This window comes from Saimiri boliviensis, chromosome 18, assembly GCF_048565385.1.
Source record: "Saimiri boliviensis isolate mSaiBol1 chromosome 18, mSaiBol1.pri, whole genome shotgun sequence".
Classification (NCBI taxonomy): domain Eukaryota; kingdom Metazoa; phylum Chordata; class Mammalia; order Primates; family Cebidae; genus Saimiri; species Saimiri boliviensis.
Window position 1 is genome coordinate 17,292,636 of NC_133466.1, and position 24,796 is coordinate 17,317,431.

General features: G+C 35.8%; 1 long non-coding RNA gene across 1 annotated transcript in view; it reads right to left on the reverse strand.

The window, feature by feature from the left end:
- The window catches only part of LOC141581963 (uncharacterized), a 201,469-nt gene that overhangs the window by 74,728 nt on the left and 101,945 nt on the right, over positions 1 to 24,796 (reverse strand). The window contains exon 2 of the long non-coding RNA XR_012514789.1: positions 14,146 to 14,238. This is a non-coding gene — a long non-coding RNA (uncharacterized LOC141581963). The remainder of the gene's footprint in view (positions 1 to 14,145; positions 14,239 to 24,796) is intronic.

A 24,796-nucleotide genomic window follows, 5' to 3' on the forward strand; every position in this document is an offset into this window, starting at 1 on the left:
AGCTAAGAGAGATACATTGAAAAAAACTAAACCATTTCAGATTTAAACTACCATAAAAAGTTACAAAGATTAAACACTGTATTCCCATATCAAGGAAAAAATTAAAGGATATTATTAGAGTTTTCCAACTCTTAGTCAATCCCTCCGGGATAGGTGGCAGGATGTAAATATAATGCTGTTTTTTAGACAGAAAGACTCCATGTGTGTGCCTTTAAATGCATTTAAGATTATATTATGGAGTAAGCCAGAATGCATTTCTTTTTTATTTTATTTTGACGTAAAGCTGATTCATTGTGTCCATTAAGACACTCAGAGAACGCTCTTGCTATTTCCAGACGAGCTGGAAGTCAGTACAGCATTAGCATAGTACTGTCGAGAAAGAGATCATGTGTCCCTCAAAAGAGTGTGCTCCATCAATTCCCCCCAAACCAGGTGGCGACTAGGTGGCAAAGCAGATTCATTTTTCTGTGATCATCTTGCTCCAGTGCGAAGTTCCTGATCCTTAAAGGGGAGTGACAGATGTGCTGATATAAAAAACAAACAACCTGGGCACAGTGGCTCACACCTCTAATCCCAGCACTTTGGGAGGCTGAATTGAGGTCAAGGATGTCGAGACCAACCTGCCAGCATGGTGAAATCCCATCTCTACCAAAAAAATACAAAATTAGCCATACATTGTGGCAGGCACCTGTAGTCCCAGCTACTCAGGAGGCTGAGGCAGGAGAATTGCTTGAACCTGGGAGGTGGAAGCTGCAGTGAGCTGAAATCATGCCACTGCACTCCAGCCTGGGGGATAGAGCAAGATTCCGTCTCCAAAAAAAAAAAAAAAAAAAAAAAAAAAAAACTGTTGTTTTTTTTTTTTCTCTTACTTTCCTACAATTTCCTTAGCATATAAAAGAACAGACACAGTAACACTGGAAAGCCAAAGAGTAAAGGGTCCCTACCACAGAGCAAAACTGCATGAGCAGAGGTCCAAAACCAAGTTTTTACCTCTTCCCTCTCCTCCCATGAGTACCATTTCATTGGTTACATCATAAGACAGTGAGGAATATGGTGGTTGTTTCCTTGGGTAATCTGTTCTCAAGAACTTGCAAAATGGACCTCAGATTAGCAGATTAGCAGGCTACACATCATTTAAAATCCAAGGAAAAAAAAGTTGACTTCTAAGTAAAGACAAGAAGATAGTACAGAAATTAATTTTATAATTTCAGTTAGACTAGAGAAATAAGTTCAGGACACAGTGATAATAGTTAACAGCAATGTATTACGTGCTTGAAAATTGCTGAAAGGGCCGGGCGCGGTGGCTCAAGCCTGTAATCCCAGCACTTTGGGAGGCCAAGGCGGGTGGATCACGAGGTCAAGAGATCGAGACCATCCTGGTCAACATGGTGAAACCCTGACTCTACTAAAAATACAAAAAATTAGCTGGGCATGGTGGCGCTTGCCTGTAATCCCAGCTACTCAGGAGGCTGAGGCAGGAGAATTGCCTGAACCCAGGAGGCGGAGGTTGCGGTGAGCCAAGATCGCGCCATTGCACTCCAGCCTGGGTAACAAGAGCGAAACTCTGTCTCAAAAAAAAAAAAAAAAAAGAAAATTGCTGAAAGAGTAGATTTTAAGTATTGTCACCACAAAAATGATAAGCGTTTGAGGAAATGGGATATGCTAATTAGCCTGATTCTGTCATTCCATATTGTCTCTCTATATATCCAAAACATCATGTTGTACCGCATATATACAATGCTATTTGCCAATTAAACATAAATAAAAATAAATTGATGTGTATATAAATCTTATATTAAGAATTCATGAAAATGTTTGTCCCTAGGCAATTTCAGTGCTGAGATCCTATAGTTGAACATTAAAGTGTTTAAACTTTAACTCATGCTGTGTAGTATATGTCCTACTCACATTACAGACCCAGCCTCTAAGAGTGTTAGGTTACATTTAGTGTCGTGTTAACCCAAGGGATCCCATGTTCTTCATCGATATAATGCCATTTTGCTAAAGAGAAAGAATATGCAATCAACAAAACATGGACAACTTCAAACAATAAAAATATGAATGAATCATTAAATACAGCACTTTCCTTAAAACTTAAAATGACCAATGAATTGTGTTTGTCAAGAAACACAATTCTGATAAATGGAAAATTGACCTCAGAACAATATTTTGAGTTTTTCTTTTTGTATTTGATAAAATTGTAAATTCAAGACACTATGAGGGACATTTCTCTCAACTCTTCCTTTCGTGTGAAAGAGAGAAAAAGAAAAAGAGAAATAACATTTAAAAACTTCAGAAAATGGAACCTGACAGCCACCTCTCTACAGAAAGGTAAAGAAATGAACTCTTGGAAAGTTCGCTCAGCATGGTAATGATGGATTATTCTTTTTCCATGCTATTAACATATTAGAGATGCCCTCACACTTCATAAGTTAATATCTATATTTTTCAGTCATCTTTCCTGTTACTTTGCCTCATTAATCAAGAAATACACTATGCTTCATGTATTCATTTTAAATATTTTGAAGTAAGTGAATGAACTAAGCTTTATTTATTTAGACTGTATTTATCTGACTGTGTGGCTCACTAAAGAGCTCCTCACGACCTGAAACCTCTGGTGCTAAGCTTACACTGTATTTATTTTTGCTCCCTATCGACTTCTTTATCTATACACTTTTCCTGTTATTATACATGAGTAGTTTGAAAACTATTCAAATATTTTCCAAAGGCATTTAATTGTCTTGTTTCAACACCAGAAATACATGTTGCGATGTGGTCAGAATTTCACTATTATCAAAATATTCTTATCCCTTGACAGAGAAAAATGGGACACATTACAAAACCTCTGGTTCCCTTGTAATATGAACTCTAAGAGACTGCTGCTCAGTGTCCCTTTTACCACACAAAGTTATGAATCTCCTTATGGGAAGCAAACTAACTTTCCTTTTATACCCAGGTTTTACCTGGCCCACAGTTTGTCAATTGCTTCTTTTTAAAAGATTTGAAAATTACCATATAATGTCTGAAATACAAATTTTTATAGTTTAAGTTTATTGTAAAATTACATTTGAAACATTAAATTGAAAAAGTACTTCTATTAAAATATTTCTCTAACTCCTTTTCTCTTTTGATACTTAACTTTGATTTCATTGTTCATTTTGTCTGTATGTGTTTTGTCTTTCATAGAATAAATATGTTATTGTACTTCTTAAATGACCCATTCACTATTGCCTTTAACAATTTTGAATGTTATGGATTTATACATGTGAGTCATGACAATCAACTATAACTTGCTATATAAAATACACATAAACTTTTTCAAATAAATGTATAATTCTGGTATTAGAACTCATTTCCTTCATATACTAAACCTTCTGGGAAAATAAAAGCTGAGTACATTATTATTCCAGCACACTTACATTTTTTTGAAAGCTCATTCTTAGAAGACATGCCAAAGATAGTCTGGATTAAAGCTTCACAAGCATTTCTGAGCGCTGGGTCAGTTGAGGAAAGCTTAAAAAGCAGTTAACTTGGGCAAGCCACTTAACCAATTTGGACATCCATTGGTAAATCCATTTGGATATCCTTAGGAAAATAAAGCTGGGACTTCGGGCCCTTTTTGAAATCTATTATTATAAAATAAATGAACAGATGCCTTGAGTTATTTTATATTTTTTAAAAAGGCCCTTTACTTGGAAAAGTACTTTAAATACGTGCTATTAATTTCAATGGGAAATATGTGAATACCATTACTATCCTTCAATATAATAACAAAAAATCATTTAATTATAAAAATGTGTATAGAAATTGAATGAAGTTTAATACATTCTTAAAAGCAGGCATATTGCTACTTCAAGTAAAGTCTAATCTAAAATCCCACCCAGAGCAAATAAAATTAAAGATATAACCATAATCTATTGAGCAACTCTAAGGAAATAGAAGCTCTATCATTTGACATTAATATAAGTTGAGAAAACAGGAAAGGGTAAATACGTTTCTTTACCAAATTCCAGTTGAAAAGTAATTTTAGTAGTTGTTAATTTTACTGTTAAGTGCTGCAATTTCATAATACTTAAAATCAGCTCCATACATTTTGAAATGCAATTATAATATCCCAGGTTTATGAAAGCAACCATTCACAATATCCTAGGACCACAGTTAAATACAAATATTGTATCCTGGGTCACACAGCCAATACATAAGAACATTATGCTAGAGTTTTGTAGTAGCCATCAGATTTTTGCACCTCCCATGCAAATTATGATTTCATTATTATAGTTCATATTTAACCATCTATTTCCAGCTACATCAAATTATTCATCATCCTACTAACAAACCCAAAAGTACTGCATAAGATCATGCTATTTATTTCCTTACCATTACTACATATTTTAACTTACTGTAAACCTTGACAACTAATTTGATGATAAATAAATCTCTAACCTAGTATAAGTGATTGTTCTCCCACTGATGATCCTTTAGCACATTAAAAAGTAAACAAATTTCAAGAAGAAGAAATATAACACAATAATTTTCTCTGCATACACTATTTACAGTAAAGTAAATATTAATATTTTGGCTTCTGTTCTTTCTGTTGTTAAAAATAATATTGAAGGAGTAACACCAGCATGATGATGAAAAGGAGGTTTACAGCTCTCCTCACAAAAACATCAATTTAAACAACCATCCATGCTTGAAAATACCAAGAGCTAAGGAATCCATATGACAGATTATAACACCTGGAGTACAGAAATAAGAAAAGATGGATTGAAGATGGTAGTAAGGACAGTTTCACATTACTCACATCACTTCTCCCCCAAGCACATTGCCAAAAGTGATATCCTCCATATAGGGGAAGAAGAGTGAAGTTAATGAATAATTTCACTGTGGTCTTCATCACCATGCCCCTTCAGGGCCAGCTTTCAGACCCACCCCAGTGCCAGGCTATCTCCCGCTGCCTCAAGGTTCAGGCCAACCCCTGTGGATGTTGGTCCCAGACCTGCCCTCATGGACTCGGGCTCTGGACCCACACCAATGGACCTAGACTCTAGTCCTGTCATCATGAACACAGTTACTATGTCCACCCCAGTGGACCTCAGCAACACACTAGACCCCATGTACCTAGAATCCAGGCTTACAACTGTAGACCCAAGCTTCATGCTCACCCCTGTGGACTGAGACATCAGGCCCATTGACACAAAACCAAATTCCATGTCTGCCCCAGTGGTCACAGCCTAAATGCCTACTCCTACAGACCCAGGCAACAGGCTGGACCCTATGGACCCAAAAGCCAGGGCCACTCATCTACTTATTGAGGTACAAGGTCAGCTGTTTCAAAGACTCCAGCAGCAAGTACACACAGATATCCCAGAACTATTCCTCTTAGAATATCTACATGGGCTGATCAGTGAAGGACTCTCTCTGCTGAAGTCTATCTGTAAAGACTAGAAGAGGTGCTTACTTCTTCGAATACACAGATCATACTGCAAGGCAAAAATAATGTCAAATAATCAGGGAAATGTCACATCACCAAAAGAGGGAAAAAAAATAAAGGAACCAGTAACTAGCCCTAAAAAATAGAGATATATGAACTGACTGATAAATACTTCAAAATAATTCTCTTAAGGAAGCTTAGTAATATACAGAGGAAGACAGACAATTAATGAAATCATAAAAACAATATATGAACAAAGTTAGAAGTTTAACAAAAAGGTAGAAACTATTAAAAAAAAGAACAAAACAGTAATTCTGGGGCTGGATAACATAATAACTGAAGAGAAAAATTTCTTAGAAACCTTCAACAGCATACAAATGTTCCTCAACTTACAATGTTACATTCTAATATACTTACTGTTAGTTGAGAACATGGTAAGTAAAAGATGCATTTGATATACATAGCCTACCAAACATCACAGTTTAGTCTAGCTCACCTTAACTATGTTCAGAACTCTTAAATTAGCCCACGTTGGGCAAACTCATCTAACACAAAGTCAATTTTATAATTAAGTGCCATACATCTCATGTACCACTTACTGCTAGCCTGGGAGAGATCACAGTTCAAAATTTAAAGTATACCAAAATTGTGATGGTGTTGTACCATTTTAAAGTCAAAAAGTTGTAAGTCAAACCACTGCAAAAAGTTGTATGTAAAATACAGAAACATCTGTATTTGATCAAACAGAAGAAAAAAATCAGGGAGCTCAACAAGTCATTTGAGATTCCTCAGTCAACAAAACAGAAAGATAAAAGAATGAAAAGAGTGAAGAAAGGCAACAGAAGTTACAGCTGAACATCAAGCAAACAATATATGCATTATGAAAATTCTAGAAGTAACAAAAAAAAATGACTGAAAGTTTATTTAAAGAAATAATGACAGAAAATTTCACAAATCTGGAGTGGAAAATGAACATCCAGATAGATGAAGCTTGAAGAACCTCAGTTAGATAGAATGTAAAGAGATCTTCACCAGATACACCATAACCAAATTATCAAAAGTCAAAAATTCAGTATGCTTTTATAATAGAGAAAGAAAAAATGACTCTTCACATGTAAAGGAATCCCCCATAAGGACTATAAGCAAATTTTCCAGCAAAAGCTTTGCAAATCAAGAGAGAGTGAGATTATCTATTCAAAGTACTGAAAGAAAAAGAAAATCTGCCAATAAGTCTATTATACTCTGCAAATCTGACCTTTAGAAATGGAGAGACAAAATATCTCAGGAAAACAAAATCTGATGGATTTCATTACCACCAGACATGCCTGACAATAAATGACAAAAGGAGTTATTCAAATTAAAATGCAAGAATGTTAGCCAACAACATGAGAACATGTAAAAATATAAAACTCACTGTAAAGGCAAGAATAAAGGTAATTCAAAATATTCGAATGTATCAAGAATGGTGTACAAATTACTTTTAACTATAGTAGAAAGGTTAAAAGACAAAAGTATTAAAATAACTTTATGCTAATTTGTTAATGTATTCATAGCATACGCAAGATGTAAACTGTGACATTGGTAACATAAAATGCGGTGAGAGAAGGTAATATACAGTTTTATATGTAGTCAAAGTTCAAATTGCCTTAAAACAGACTGTACAACTATAAAAATGTTTTATGTAAGCCACAAGGTAATCACAAAGAAAAATCTGTGTAGTAGGTAGACAAAAGATAAAGAGAAAAGAAAGCATACCATTACATTTAAAAACTGCCAATAGTAAATTAAATAAATAATTTTTTAAATGTAAATGGATTATATTTTCTAACCAGAAGATATAGAGTGACTAAAATGAATGAAAAGACAATATATAACTACATGCTGCATACAGGAGACTCACTATAGCTTTAAGGGTACACAGAAGCTGAAAGTGAAGGAATGGAAAAATATATTCCATTCACATGCTAACTAAAAGGGAGCACTAAATACTATATTTATGAGACAGAGTAGACTTTAAGTAAAAAACTGTCACAAGAGATAAAGAAAGTCATTATGTAATGATAAAGGGGTCAGATCATCTCAAGAGCATCTCTTATATACATTTATATATATATTTATATATATTATAAATATATATTTATAAATATGCTTATATATTTATAAATATTTATATATTATAAATATATATGCACCCATTAATGGAACACTTCAATATACAAAGCAAATGTTAAGAGAACTTAAGAGAGAAATAGGGACCAATACAATAATTCGACACTTCAAAGAAAAGACTGTGTAGACACCAGTCCTATAATGTAAATAAATACATAGTAGAAAGAACTGTCACTGTGTATGATGGAACTGTGGTCATATTTATGGGTCCCAGGCCTTGGCGTAAATTGAACTTGAAACAATAATGCCATATTTTCCAGCAAGTATCACTGAGACAAGTCATTCCAAGTTTTATAAGTTGAGCTACATGTACGTTGAGCCCTTTATTGTCACATGTAATAGAAAGTTCAAACCACCTTAAGAAAAGAAACAAGAACAAAAAGCAAAATGTAGCATTTATCCAGATAGCTGGTACCAAGAGAGTCAACCAAAGCTCTCAAGCTTCAGTTTTATCTATGTCTTGACTCTACATTGGATACTCTTTCTGTTTTCTCTCTTTTCCTACAGGCTTCCAATTTCTACTGATAAGATCCTTGCAAAATCATCCGGAAATACACCTTATCGTTACAGCGTCCCTTAGCAGAAAGGACAACTTTTCTTTTTCCAGTTGTTCTCTAGAGTCTCACAATTGAGTCTCATTGCATTGTGTTGGATACCATGACCTCCCGAACAAACATGCAAAGTTCTAATGTCAGTGTCAAGATCACATTATCTCAAACGGACTCTGTGGAATTAACAGCATCTAATCTAGGAGAATGAACATGTGCCCATGAGAAGGCCAACTAAACAGAATGGGTGGCTGGGTGCAGTGGCTCATGCCTGTAATCCTAGCACTTTGGAAGGCCATGGCAGGCAGATCACGAGGTAAGGAGTTCAAGACCAGCCTGACCAACGTGGTGAAACTTCATCTCTACTAAAAATGCAAAAATTAGACTGGTGTGGTGGTGTGTGCCTATAATCCCAGCTACTCAGGAGACTGAGGCAGGAGAATCTCTTGAACCTGGGACGTGGAGGTTGCACACCAGCCTGGGCAACAGAGTGAGACCCTGTCTCAAAAAAAAAAAATGTGCATACATTTGTCCAATATGTTTCCTCTTTCAGATGAAATTGTTGGAAAAGAAAATAAAGTGGCACTAAACTTTCTAGTGAGTAACATAAAGTCAAGGAATCAAGTCAATAAGGAAAAGAATGAGGCAATTAAGTATTGTTGACAATAGCTTCTGTTATATTTTAAAAGATTTTAGCTAATTTTAGATCAGGTAGACAAATATATCTTTATTGTTTGTTTGTCTGGCTTTCAGTTTCCTGGAGTATAAATCATCCAGGATATTTTTATTTAAATAAGTTCAAAGCAGTCACAGTTTTTTTTCTTTTATCAAATGTATCTTAATCTTCATTTCAAAGTTTAATTTAAGAAGTATTACACTTGAGATCCTGTATACTATTTATAAAGAATGACAAATCTTGCTTAGAACAAGCCAACTTTTGTTTAAAAGAAATTGCACTTCCAGGAATGCTATTATTATTAAAATTCTATTTTAAAAGACATATACCACTCTTCACTCCATAATTATTATTCAAACTTAATTACATAAATATATTGTATTAGAGACTTAATGTTTCAATTTTCAATTACTGTTCGTTTATAATAATTTAGCCTATGAATTGAGTTTAAATGTAAACTCCACTTTTAATATTATTGTTATAACTAAAAATGCATGATAACTGATTATCTTCTGCAGACTGAGCTAGAGTTAGTATTAATGGAAAAGTAGAAGAGTAGTTAATATTTAACATTTCATGTAAATACACATAAAATTATATAATTAGCCCTCACCTTCATCCCTGATTTTTTCTTTAATGAGTTAGCAGTCAACCTTGCAACTTTCATAGGAAACCTAAGAAAAGGGAAGGCTGTTGTTCACGGACTAAAGAACATGCAAATGATATTTATTTTACTGTATACAGTGATAGAAATGTATATTTATCTCATTCATTGGTTTCAATATTCTATCCTATTGACCCAGAGGACATTTTAATTACATGGAAAATCAACAGCAGCCTCTACCTGGAAGAAGAGTAAATGAAAAACAATATCACATCCCTGGAGGGAATGCAGAGATTAGTGCCACCATCAAGGACTTGAAAGATACAGGGGTGGTGATTCCCACAACATCCCTGTTCACATCTCCTTTTTGGCCTGTGCGGAAGACAGATAGGTCTTCTAGAACGACAGTGGATTATCATAAGCTAAACCAAGTATGACCCCAATTGCAGCTGCTGTACCAGATGTGGTTTCATTGCTTGAGCAAATTGACACATCTTCTGGTACCTGGTATGTAGCCATTAACTTGGCAAATGTCTTTTTCTCCATACCTGTCCATAAAGCCCACCAGAAGTAGTTTGCCTTCAGCTGGCAAAACCAGCAGGAAACCTTCATTGTCCTACTTCAGGGGTATAACAACTCTCCAGCTATGTGCCATAATCTTGTTTGCAGAGATCTTGATTGCCTTTCCCTTCCACAAGATATCACGCTGGTCCATTGCATTAATGACATCATACTGATTGAATCAAGTGAGTGATAAGTAGCAAACACACTGTATTTATGGGTGAGACATTTGAGTGCCAGGTGATGAGAAATGAATCTGACTACAATTCAGGGACCTTCTACCTCAGTAAAATTTCTTGGGGTCCACTGTTGTGGGGCCTGTCGAGATATGCCTTCTAAGGTGAAGGAAAAGTTGCTTCCTTTGGCCCCTCTTACAACCGAGAGGCACACTACCTACTGGGCCTATTTGGATTTTGGGGGCAACACATTTCTCATTTTGGGGTGTTACTCTGGCCCATGTATCAAGTGACCCAAAAGGCTACCAGCTTTCAGTGGGGTCCAGAACAGGAGAAGGTTCTGCAACAGATCCAGGCTGCTGTTCAAATCTACTACTCCCCAGTGGAGGGAAAGAAGAATATGAGTGGAATACAGAAGAGCCCTTACGAAATCTCTTAGTATTACTATGCCCTGTGATTAAGGTCAATGGGAAACTACAACAGCCCAATCTGGGCAGGGCTACAAATGGCCCAGATCCTTCAGAAATGAAGGTTCGGGGTCACTCCACCAGGTAAAAACCCATGCCTGCTGGGGTGCTTGCTGAAGGCAAAAGAAATATACAATGGGTAGTAGAAGAAGGTAGTCACCAATACCAGCTACAACAACATGACCAGTAGCAGAAAAGAGGACTATAATTGTCATGAGTATTTCCTTCTTATTTTTTTTAAGAACATGAGTGTGCAGGTATACACTTGTGCTAACATAGTCATTTTATTTCCTTTCTTTTTTCTTCATCATGTGACGTAAGATTTATTGACTTCATGTCAGAATTTAAGTGTTGTTAACTTTATGTAACAGCATCTGGGTTGGGAATTGATCTGTTTCCGGTTGTACAAAGGATAGGTTTATTATGTTAGACATAATAAATAAAACTTTATTATTGTCTTTATTTGAAGATAATATATAATTTCAGGAGATGTATATGGGTTCAAGTCTACAAGGGGTGGACTTGTGATAGTTAATATTGAGTGCCAATTTGATTGGATTGAAGGATGCAAATTATTGTTTTTGGGTGTGTCTGTGATGATGTTGCCAAAGGAGATTAACATTCGAGTCAGTGAACTGGGAGAGGCAGATCCACCCTCAGTCTGGGTGGGCACCATCTAATCAGTTGCCAGTGTGGCTAGAATAAAAGCAGGCAGAGTAACATGGAAGGACTAGACTGTCTGAGTCTTCTGGCCTCCATCTTTCTCCTGTGCTGGATGCTTCCTGTCCTCAAACGTTGAACACCAAGTTCTTTAGCTTTTGGACTCTTGGGCTTACACCAGTGGTTTGCCAGCGGCTCTTGGGCCTTCGGCCACAGACTGAAGGGTGCACTGTCTGCTTCCCTACTTTTGAGGTTTTGGGACACAGATTGGCTTCCTTTTTGTCAGCTTGCAGATGACCTATTGTAGGATTTCACCTTGTGATCCTGTGAGTCCGTATTCCTTAATAAACTCCCTTTCATATCTAGCTATCTTTTTTTTTTTTTTTCAAGACTTAGTCCTGTTCTGTTTCCCAGGCTGGAGTGCAATGGCACGATCTCAGCTCACTGCAACCTCCGCCTCCTAGGTTCAAGCAATTCTCTTGCCTCAGCCTCCTGAGTAACTGGGATTACAGGCATATGCCACCACACCTAGCTAATTTTTGTATTCATAGTAGAGACGGGGTGTCACCATATTGGCCAGGCTGGTCTTGAATTCCTGATCTCATGATCCACCCACCTCAGCCTCCCAAAGTGCTGGGATTACAGGCGTGAGCCAACACACCTAGCCATACATCTATCTTGTTAGTCCTGTCCCTCTAGAGCACCCTGACTAATACAGAGCTAGATTTAGGACTCATGCTTGGGTTTGTGTGATAATGACAAGAAGTTGCATAATAAAATTCCAGTGGGTTCTCCCATGAAAATCACTGTGGTTTTATGTGATTAAAAATTGAATGTAAATTAAAAATAGCTAAATCATAAATGAATTTAAATATAGCGTTCAGAAATTCGGAGGGATGATATGGATAGTTTGTGGAAGAAGAGATTGGGTCATTCAGCTACTTAATTTTGTCCAGTGGGATAGGACTTGATAAATTTAAAGGAGTTTAATTGAGCAATGAATGAGTCACAAATCTTGCAGCCCCAAAATCCCAGCAGTTTCACAGAGAATCCAGCCCAGCCACAGCCATATGGTGGAAAATTTATAGACAAAAAGAGGAAACTAACATACAGAAATTGGAAGCGAGATACAGAATGGCTGGATTGGTTACAGCTCAGCGTTTGCCTTATTTGAACACAGTATGAACACTCATTGGTTTATGACTTGTTTAAGAATAGCCACTGGGATTGGCCAGGACTTAGCTATTGTTACAGGCGCATATTCCTAAGTGACGTTTTTAATCTTAACTGACTCTTAAACTAGGTTACAGTTCATCCACATGGACTCAAATATAGAAGTACAGAGTCCTTCTCAGGCGATAGTTTGCTTTAACAGACTGTACAGTTACACTGCACAGAAACCATATCAATTGAGAATTAGTAAAAGTAACTGAGAATATATATCCTGGATAACAATCGGGTGATTCCACCATCTTCAGATAATACCTACTGACTTATGGGAATAGGCAGAAACTACTTCTGGGAAGCTCAAAGACACAACTGAGAAGTACAAATGAGAATAACAGAAAGGCAGTTTATAGTATAAGAAAGAACTTTCTAACAACTCTTCCAGTTCAATAATGGAGTAAACTTGGGAAGTTAATGACCTTCCCAGAACTGGAAGGAATGAATGAAGAAACTTGTATTTATTAAATAACTATTGTGCTGGTCTCTATAATGGGAATGTTAAATATATTACCTTGCAGAATCCCCAGAAACCCATGAAATGGCTAATATTACCCTCATTTAAATGAAGAAAACAGACTCAGAAGGTTTCCCCTGATCTCAGAGCTAAGAAGTGCAGCGACTATGTAAAGCCAAGTGCATCCAAAGTGTACAGTCCAAAAACTGCAACAAGTAGAAATGGGTTGGGTACCCACTGAAAACCTATAAAAGAGGTTCATTCCCTAGTTGATAGCATATAGACTAGATGATCATTACAGTCTTTTTAAAGTTTGAAATAGTATGGCTTGTTAAAGAACAGAGGTTTAAGTTTAATTTGTCTGACATGCAAATTATTTTCAAGCCTACTCTATTTAACTGCCTCCAGGACTGGTTAATAATATCACTGGTATTACATATGGAATATACAATATACTGAATATGTCACTGATATTATACATAAAAAAACCAGATAGAAGATATAGGTATATATCATACATATGTATATATCACATACATATATATCAGATATAGACATATATATCACACATATATTTGCTATATAATATAGGTGAGATGTATAATATGTACTATTAATATACACATATTTTATATATTATATGTAATAAATATGTTATATATGTGTACACACATACACACACACACACACACTCTATCACTAGAGCTATCCTTCCTGGCATGGCCTCTTTGATAGAGGTTACCATTCTTCCAAGAAAATTTTCAAAATAAAAGCCAGCTGAGCTTCACTTGCCTAACATCTTTCACAGCTTTGTCAACTTCATGAGCAGTAACCCTTAAGCTGAAGGAAGGGTCAGAATCAGTAAGCCATTCCTTGTGTGGAAATTGACAGCAAGGCACAATATGCCCTATGCTAATCAGGAATACAAAACTCAGCATTCTTATAGTACTTGGCAAGTCTCCAAGCAAGCTAAGAGTTCCTGACAAAAGCTGCTTGTTTTGTTCTACACTCTGTCTCATTTAAAGATGGAAACTCTTCCTAACTATTGCTTTATAGACTTTTGCATATGCATGTGTAAAAGTATTTTTCTTATAAGCCATTAAAATGATATCATATTTAGCATTAGATTTTGAAATTTCAGTGAAGCATTTCATGCTAAAACAACTTACCTGAAATTGAAGCATGCTTTAGGTAACATGTTGCACAGGTTGTGACGTTTGGGTATAAGCCTGAATGATGCGATGAACCATGTATACAGAGAGCTGGAACGAACAAAGAAGGAGACATGGAGGAAATTAACTAGAAAAGATCACAAATGCTTTAATAGTAGTTGTATTTATTGTTCAAAATAATTAAAACACAAACTGATTTTTATTTTTCTTCTTGGGATATGTTCTCAATACAAGCTAATGCAATTGTGGAAAAACAAAGAAAAATAAGTAAAAACAGATTTAAAAGGGCTGTTTTCAGATAACATTGCATTTGGTTGGAAGCCAGAAAAAAAAAAAATCATAGAAACAGGAAGATGGAGCTTGGGGAGGAAAAAAATGAGCAAAGAAGCAAGAGCAAGGATGATTCATATTTAATAGCAAGTGAAACGACGCTTTTAAAATCTTTCCCTGCTACTACTCTAACTTGAAACTTCCCAACTTCATGAAATAAGGTAACCTATTTTCTCAATAACCCTGCTATGCTTATTTCAATTTGTGATGTAATCTCTTATTTTTCAACTGCATTTACAGTGGTTACAAAGGACACTTCAGTCTTCTAACAAGTCTTTACGTGCTCTGTCTCAGTAAATATATTAGAAGCGGCTCTGCTGGTACGTCTATCATACGTGTTCTCATTCCTCTTTGTCTCCTACATGCATAATCTCAATTTGCCTTTGCCAGAAAACAGTACTGCCTTTGGCTGAGTCAGAACATCTGGATCCTGATCTCATGGCCCTTGGAAGATAAGCAGAAAATAAAATTGTTCTGAATTCCTGATGTCTTCCCTAACAAGCATTTTATAAGAGAATTATAGTCTCTTCGGGGAAAGGAAAATGATTGAAATGACCACATTCAATCCTAGACGAAAGCTGTAATTCTGAACTATCTGAGAAAGAGGAGCAGGACTGCAAACGGTTCAGGGGGCCCTGACATTCGTGCTGAAACTGAAGGAGTGACAGCAAGAAGCAATCAGAAAAAGATAAAAAAAATTTGGCACTCTGAAAAATATTTATCTTGGCAAATTAGCAAATTTTCATCAAATCACTGAAACAAGTCTATTTGAGAAACACGAAATGCTGGATTACAAAATTTAACTGACCCACTTTACATGCAAAGAAGAAAACATCTGTTTAGCAGAAATTCCTTCAATGTATCCTCAAGTTTAAAAAATGTGGCTATATAAAGCTGATATTTTTCTGTTTAGAAGAAAAATAGCAGATTATTTTAGTAACTAGATAATTTAAATGCCTAAACTAACCTACTCACTCAAATTAAATACACATTCAGCACAATTCTCTTTTGCACTGTCAAGCCAGTGACACTGGGTGGGAAGCTGTCAGACACAAAAAGAGTAAAGACATGCTTAGGTTTTTTCTCTTTAACTCTCCAAATAATTTGTTAAAACCACATGATAATGGAAATTAATGGACTTTATGCACATGAGTAAACATCTGCTTCTCCTTAAGTTGCTACCTCTATTCTCTCACGTTGTTCTTTTCAAGAATTTAAAATGATGAAAAAGCTGTAAGATCAGTACAAACAATATTTCTTCTTCATCACCTAGATTCCCCAAATTCCAACATTTTAACATATTTTCTATGCAGTCAATTTCCCTCTCTCACATACATGTGCACACACTAACACACATACACACACATCTACTGTGTAGCATTTAAAATATGACCACAAATAATTTGACAATTATCCTTATAAAATGTGAAGTTTTTTATTCCTGATGGGATTGTGAAGAACAGAGAGGTGGAAGCGATAATAGAATAGGTCAATAAAACACCCTAAGTTTATATTGTGACACCTTAGGCTCGTTCGTAAAAAGCCCTTATACTTGTGATGACTTTGTAATGTGTTAACTCGGCTGACTTGAACTACAACTGAGTTGAACTAAGACTGAACTTGAACTACATATTTCAGAATTTCCTTTCCTGTGTGCTTCTATTTAGAGTGGAATTAAATAGCAATTGAGGAACAAATGAAGACTGTAGGGTTATTTGCAGTAAGGAAGAAAAGCAGAAGCCATGTTGCAACTCACAGAGACTTTAGCTGATCTGCTAACTTATCTCACTGACTTGAAGCCGTGGCTGTCTGCAACTTCTGTCTTCCCTTAGGTCTAGGTCTTTCTTCAGCTTCCTTGACTTCTAGGCCAGATGTGTGTTCATCTCTCTGTGTGTGTGTGTGTGTGTGTGTGTGTGTGTGTGTGTGTGTGTGTCTTTACCTCCATGACAAAAAGGGCCAGCTTCTTCAGAATATACTCGTCACTAGAGTCAGAGGCAACGACAAATAACATGTAAAATTTCAGTCTGTCCTCATCAGGTTCTAATTAGTGCTTGTGAGTTCTGGCTTGCCCTTGATTTCACCACCTTACATACATGTTCCCTTCCTGACCTCCTGTTCTGGAGACTTCAACTCCAGCCAAGACGCCAGCTTTACACAGGCTGCATAGCCCACTTCCCCAATTGTGCAAGAGCAAATCCTGGTAATAACATTATATATATATATATATATATATATATATATATATATATATACACATACACATATATATATATATGAAAAAATCTATTATATATATTTATGTATGAGTGTGTATATGTACACACACACACACACACATTTCTTCGCCTCTTTTCCTTTCTCTCAACTGATTTAAACAGAACAGAATTTGGTACCAGAGTGATCTTAGAGAAATAGAATCTTAAGATTAAGTTCTCTCCTTAATGAGTTCTGAATTTTCTGGCCGTGATTCTCTGTGTTGAGTATATTAAAAGCATAATGACTTTGTTTTCACTGGTAAAGTGGAAACTGGTAGTTCACGGCATGCAGTGGCAAACATTTATCCAAAATATCATTTGTAGATAACCTGTAATCAAGTACCTATAGAAGGCATGGCTCTGGGTAACAAAGTATTTGCTACATCAGAACATTTAGTTAAAATTAGTAGTGTTATAGAGTTAGTTGGTGTATGAGTTTGCTAATGGCTGCCATGACAAAGTATACCACCGCCTGGGTGCAACAGGAATTAAATCTGCTCTATATGACCCCTAAATCCCCCAGCAGCTAGAACTAGGATCACTGTATAAAAATCAGAGGACAACAATGTTTGGCCCAAATAATGAAAACCATTTTTAATGCTCAGAGCAATCCAAGATAGAAATAAACAAGCTGTCTTCAAAGAAAAATGAGTTTTCTTACTGAAGATCTCCATGCTGTGGCTGAACAACTTTGATAAGCCTTTGTAACATTTATATCACTGCTGTCAACTCTGTGGCTAGCAGTTAGTGAGGACAGGGATCTTATATTTGCATCTATGAGTCACATAAAGCATCTACAAAATAATGAGTGTGTAAAACATATTGAAATTGATACTTTGAATTTATAATTGAACAGTAAATGTGATAAAGTTATACATAGTATACAGTAATTATAATGTCAGAAATATTGTATAATTATTATTTTATCTTTTGTAAAAATGGAAAAGATTCAAAATAAAATTCTCTCAATCATGATGTTTGCTTTTACTGTAAACATTATTGCATGTATTAGTTATAACCAATATATTGTGGAACAACAAATTGCACCAAAATGTAATAGCTTAAAACAAACAAAATTTTTTTGTTTCTTATTTACCTATGGGTTCACTGAATAGGTCTCCTGAGCTAACAAGGCTCAGCTGCTCCCAACTGGGCTCAGCTGCTCCCAGCTGAGATTGCTCAAGTATCTGTGATCAGGCGGAGAGTTGGCTAAAAACAGACTATCGGGGATAGTTGGAACCATTAGGCTTTGTCCACATGTTTCATGTGGCTACAGCAAGCTAGCCTAAGGTTTTTCTTGGTACAGTCCCAAGAGACCAGAGACATGCAGGCTCCCCTAAGACCTAGACTTGAAACGGGCACACTGTCATTTCCAAGATGTTCTATGGGCCAAAGCAAGTCACATCACCATGCAGTAAATAGATTCTACCTCTCGATGAAAGATACAAAGCCAAGTAGCCTAGGGCAAGGATACCAAGAGAGTAAAAAATGGGAAAATTTTAGCAATTAATCTATCACACTGAAAAAGAATGTTTTGGCATGTCCTACTAGGTACATGGCAATAATTGAACTGATATTATTTATTATATATGTAATATTTAATAATTAATATTAATTATTAAGAATAATAGAAGTATAAAGTTAATTTCACAATGATTTGCTTTACTATTATTTATCTGTTAAATAGTCACACTTTGCTGTATTTGCAAATTTAGTAGGAGAACTGTGTCGGTTTTCATTTGTTGTACAACAAATTCACTTGAATTTAGCAGCTTAAAGGAACATACATAGATTGTCTAACTATTTCCGTGAATTAGGAATCTGGGAATGACCTGAGCCCCTTCTGCTTAGGGTCTCACAAGGCTGAAATTAAGGTGTCGGCTAGGGGTGGAGTTTCATCTAAGGTTTAGGATACTCTTCCAAGGCCATAAAGTCATTGGCAAATTTAACTTCTGTTGATTACCTAACTCTTGGTGGCCTGCTACTCCAAGACCAGCAGGACAGTTCTCTGACATCCAGACCCACTTGGAAAGATTTGCTTGATTAAGCTTACTAAATATTTTCCACTTGATTACTTCAGTTCAATTTATTTGGAACCATAGTTGCATGTGCAAATCCCCTTCACTTTTGTCATGTAGCATAATCACGGCAATGGCACCTATCATATGTGAAGCTTTCTTCTGTAATTAAGGAAGAGAATACAAGGTAAATACAACAAGGAGCAGAATTATTGCAGGCCATCCTAAGATTCTGCATGCCTCATAAATTCATCTAAGATAGTTTAAAAGTTTTAATCACAATCACAATTTTACTTACAGAATTCTTCCTGCCTGTATGGTACAGAACAAAGTCAACAAGTTGCTGCCCAGCTTATATAATTGTTTTCAATAACTTCTTCACAAAGTTTTCTAATATCAGCAGGCTTTATGACCTGATAGCTATTAAAATCAGTGTATTACAACGGGGAACAACAGACATAGGGGCCTATATAAGGTGAAGGTTGGGAGGAGGTAGAGGAATAGACAAAAATAACTATTGAGTATTAGGTATAGTACTGGAGTGACAAAATAATCTACACAAGAAACCCCTGTGACATAAATTTACCAATATAGCAAACCTGCACATGTTCCCCTGAACCTAAAGTAAAAGTTTAAAAAATAATAAAAATAAAAATAAATTGGTGTCTTCATTCAATTAAAAAAAAAATCACTGAAATTCTAAGTCTAAACCTTAGCTCTAGTTTTGTTATATGTAAGTGTTTTGGAGATGCTGCCCAACTTACATAATTTGCAGAACTGATATAATAAATCAAGACAAATTAATACATCTATGTTTAGGCCACCTCAGCTAAGGATCAGAAAAGACATCTGCATATTTAATCATTTGAAGGAAGTTTCTACTTAAAAAAATACCTGCTACTCAGGACAGGGGAACAAGAATGCAAGTGTGAGATGTAATGATCAGGAAAAAATGGGTCCATGTTTCCCTTAAATTCCAGTTTAAAGAGACGCAAGAGCAGCAGCTTTTGTTTTTCAGCTACAGGCAAGGTCAAAACAAGATGCAGGGAAGTTGATAAGGGTAACTAGGGCCAATATGGAATCTTCTGGGCAGACTCTCATCCATACTAAAAACAAACTCTGGTTCACCCTTGCTAGAAAGCCCAAAATGTTCTCCCATGGAGCCCTTCATACATTTTAGAAAGCCTGGCAAACTTCTCAAATGTGTTTCTGAATTTCTGTGTGTGTACATGTATGTGTGTGTGTATATGTGTATACATGTATGTTTGTATAGCTGCGTGTGTATATGTGTGTACACCTGTGAGTGCATGTGTGTATATGCTTCTGGGCTTGTGTATGTTTTATATATTCACGTATGTACAATTTTGTGTTTTCAATCTGCAAGTAGAATACCTCGTTTTCCCCAGTATTCATTTTGATAAAGCCACACAGAAGTGGATATCATCCTTCTAAGCTTCCTGAAGTATCAACACATATAAAATACAAAAAAAAAAAAAAAAAGGCACAAAGTGTTCAAAAAAAGAAATAACATCAGAATTGAAGTTTGAAAGCCACAAATCTAGGAAAACACATATTTCCGTAAGTTCAAGGTTTGGCTTTATTTGTATTTTCATTTTAGTGCTTTTTTTTTTTTTTTCTTACAAGGATCCCAAAAGCTTCTGTGGCAATACAACTGGCTGCTAAGGAACTTAAGACATTGAGAGGTTAAAACTGGCAGACTGAGAAAAGTTTGTGGCTCACAGACCTATTTCTTTGGTTTAACAAGTGGTTTAAGAAAATTGAATTTTAAAAAACTGGGCATGTGCTCTCAAACTTAGCACAATCCTCATCACTCTATCACCTTACAATTAAGAGGTTTTATTTGCTGAGGTTTCCTGGCTGTGGCAGGAAGGACCCCAGTATGTGATCCTTACCTTACAGGACTAAAGACGATGAAGAGAAAAGTTTCAGGTTAATCTCATTAATTAAAGCTTGTTTCAAAAATTTTTATTACTTATAAAATAAAATTATAAAGATGACTTATTAGATCCAAAGAGTATAAATATTATTTTATGTATCGCCATTTTTCCCTTCGTTTTTTCCTTCTGTGGTTGAAATGAGATACTTATAAATTGTGCTCTGTGGCAGACAGTTTGCATGTAAGACTCTACGAAGCACTTCCTTTTCCTCAGAGTCTGATCTTCCATCCAAAAACTTAATGTCTTTCTGATGATGACTTTGATTTTTAATTCTGTGAGAGAGGCCATGCAATTTGAATACTTCAGATGGGAAAATGGTTGTGTGTAACCATTTTTAACGCATTCAATCTGCCACAGGGGACTAGGTGTCTGTCAGCCCTCTTCCACTGTTCACAAGGACCCAGGGTTTAACTTTCTGTTCCAAGGTAACACGTGCCAGGAGAGAACTACGATCTGGCTCTATCAATCCATTTCACATATGTCTGAGCTGCCTTCCTGAGACAAGACTGTGAGCGCTGGGCTTCTTTTCTCTCTCCTGTGACTGCTTTGGCAAAGTGATTTTTCCTGCTGTTTTGTCTTCCTTTCCCCTCCCCATCTCCTAGTTTCATCTTTTTCTGATTATCCTCAACCAGAATGACTTAAAATCCACATACAACCAAAATGAAATTTTTGTGGCTGGGGGCAAGGAATTCAAAAGTGAATGTGTGTGTATATTAATGTCATGTATGGGTAAGTAGAGGTGGGGGAGGTGTTGCTGAGCAAAAACATGCATGACAACACAACCAGCACCCCAAAATGAGAAGAAGAGATTTTACCTTGTTTGACACCTGTAAACGTGCCTGTGAATCAATGGATCACTTTAGAGCTATCATTCTTTACCCATTTGAATATCTTTCACATCCATTGGTCCTGCATGATTTCCTGACCTCTCAGCTCACCTATTTCCCAGGCTCCCCATCCCAGGCTGTCTTTGGTTCTGAATGTACCAGCAGTTCCCTCAGTGTGAAACTCACCTTTCTTCCTGGCTGGGTTCTGTAAAACTAAGTTTCATACTTGACCATTCTGTGTATATATCTTTGTGTTTTTTTAAGATAAAACTGGTGGCATTGTGACTGAATACCCTTCACTCAAAGGTAACTTCTTGTTTCATGAGTATGTGTTTTGTGTGTATATGTATGAGACAGAAAAGAATTACTCATATTAATAGAAGTATAGGCAGTATTTTCAGGTAAAAGAACACACCATTTAGAAAAACACTTAAGGAAGTGTCTAGGTAATTCTTGACTTCTTCAAATGATGTCACACCCTTCCTTGTTTCATGTTTAGGGGCAACAATACTTACATTCTTGTTGCACATGTTTAGGGGCAATGATACTTATATTCTTGTTGGACAAAATAAACTAGATATATTTGGCCTTTAAGCTTCTCAGTACTCTGCTTCTACAACTTTGTCATTCTGCAGCATTTGCCTGTGCAATATGTAATAAGTTTGGGTTTGGACGTAAATGAACTTCTACATCAACTTTTAACCAAGCTATTCTTTTTCCCGAAGTATAAATACCATTGGTATTTGTGTTGGGATAAAAACCAGGCAGGGCGTGTGTGTGTTTGTGTAGGCCAACCTCATATGGGTGGGATAATAAAAACAAAACCTCAGCGTAGTGTACCTTGAGAAAAAAGTGGATGAAGAGAGATAATGTGTGGTATAAATTAAAAATGACCTCAGATGGAAATTTTGTGGAAATTATAAAAACATAAAAACAATCTATCTGTCAGCAGAGAGTTTACCATAATGGTGACTTCTCATTCTTCACATCTTAAACTATCTTCCTATTATTCCAAAGCACAATTCATATTTGTGATATTCTTTTATTTTCTGTGGAACCATGGGCTTCATAAGGAGAATGGTATTAATCATGTTTCTGCTAACTTTACAACATGGGTAACCTTTTAGGGATTAAGACCATCAAATTGTCAACTATTTTGAACCCAGTTCCCCAATGTTTCAAGTTAATGAAAACACTGTAAAAAGGGAAGTATACATAACGCCTTTGTTGGTTTAAATTATTTATTTATTTTCTCTATCTTAATGAGCAGAGAGGTAGATACAAACTTCTACAGAAGTCAGTATGGGACAGTGGGAATGAGGAATGCTATGGGACCTTGCATCTCTGGTCTGGAAGCCTGTTTCTGGTACTTACAGCTGGGTGAATTGGGCAAATTACTTAAACTGTCCAGATCTCAATTTTATTAACTATAAAATCACGTAATAAGATCTAACTTGAAAGGTTGTTAGTATCAAGGCTGAGATAACCTTTTGGTTATTATAATGAATAAATAGGTACTATTCTTAGTACTGTTTATTTTTTGGAAAAAATCTATATTATTAATTTATCAATTCTATGAAAACCACTATAGAACACTTATGAATGGAATTACTCATGTAAGAGTTCAGCCTGCTGGAATCATTTGCAATCCCTTAAACAGTCTTAGTAGTACCATGTCAATTTTAGTATAAAATCATCATTCTTCCATGTGAATTTTTGATCCACTTGTCTCTTATCTTTAATTGAACAGCAGAGAGGCTTTTAACCTGCCTTTTCTAAAGTCACTTTTCTTCCTTAGCAGGCTTTCCAGTTCACCGTACCTACTTCAGCCAGACCATAGGAACTGTTTAAATCTATTTCATGTCTTGAAAGATTTGATGATGATCATCCTAAAAATCTGCCTCTCTTGATAACTGAGACATTGCTTTGCCATTTTACTTAATTATTTCAACTCTACATCTTTATTTGAAGATGGTGTTGTGAGCATTTAATGTAAAGCTCTTATTACAGCCCCTGGCTCAAAAAAAATTGCTCAAAAACTGGCATATATTATTATTATGACATCATCATCATTATCATTTTCATAATTACTTAATTTCTTGGTTGGCTTTCCTTCTTCCTGATCTATAGAAATAATGGACTTCCAAGTATTCATTCTTGATCTTTTAGTTTTTGTCCACTCAGTTCTTTTTATGAAAATCACTCATTCAAATAAGTTGGACTATCTTATCAGATGTAACTCTCTAGCCCCAAAATACTTACTAATGTTTCAGTTTTCTATTTCCAACTGCCTACAAGACTTTTACACAAATAGGATATTCTTTCACCATCACAAATAGAGTATGTGCACACTCACCTAGTTTCTCTTCCAAAGTGCTTTATTTGCTTGCCTGGTTATCTCCCCTAGCTAACTTAGCTCTCTTCGGGTAATCCTGCTCCTATCTCTGTCAAAAGACACCAGGACAGTATTTTTCTTGAATTTGTCCTTTCATCTTTAGCAAATCAATACCATTTTCTTCTAATTGCCTTCTAATGGAACCTTAATCTCCCATGAAACTGAATTCCAGTTCTTCACTGATACTCTTATAAGAATGATTTCTAATTTATTTTTAATTAGCTTATTTGTCTGTTTGTTTCAGAGTTTACAAACCTCCCTTATGCTGTTCATTTGACATTTAAGTATATCTATATAGTTTCCAGATTAATAATGTCTGAAACATGTATCTATCCCAGCTTTCCCCCACCACACACACAACTACTCTGTATGAATAGCATTTCAATCAGTCTGGATTTTATGGTACCAGCCTAAAATCAGAATGAGTAACTATTGATTCTAGAACACTGGTTCATGCTTTGACTCCTTACTTGGAAATTCTTTCACATATTCTTCTTTACCTATCAATTTGTTGTATTTCCTTCAAGACAATTAAATATTCATTGCTTTATAAAGCTTTTCCTTGAGAGGTTGGCTAATTTTGCCTCTCTTTTCTAATTAAAACATCTTGTTAAGTGCAGCATAGGTTGATCATACACTATCTCTAATTATAACATCATCTGGGCTAAATGCTTTTATGGCTTTGTAAAATGTACTTTCGGTTACTTCCCAAATATTTTCAATGATCTCTCCCTTCTCTGTAATTCTCCATGCCAAAATTCAGGCATACCAAAGTTCAGGTACTCTTAATTATTTTCAAGAACTATCGCCTCTGGCCGCCTCATACTCAGCATTTGTTTTTCCTCGAATCCATCCTGAATGCTGT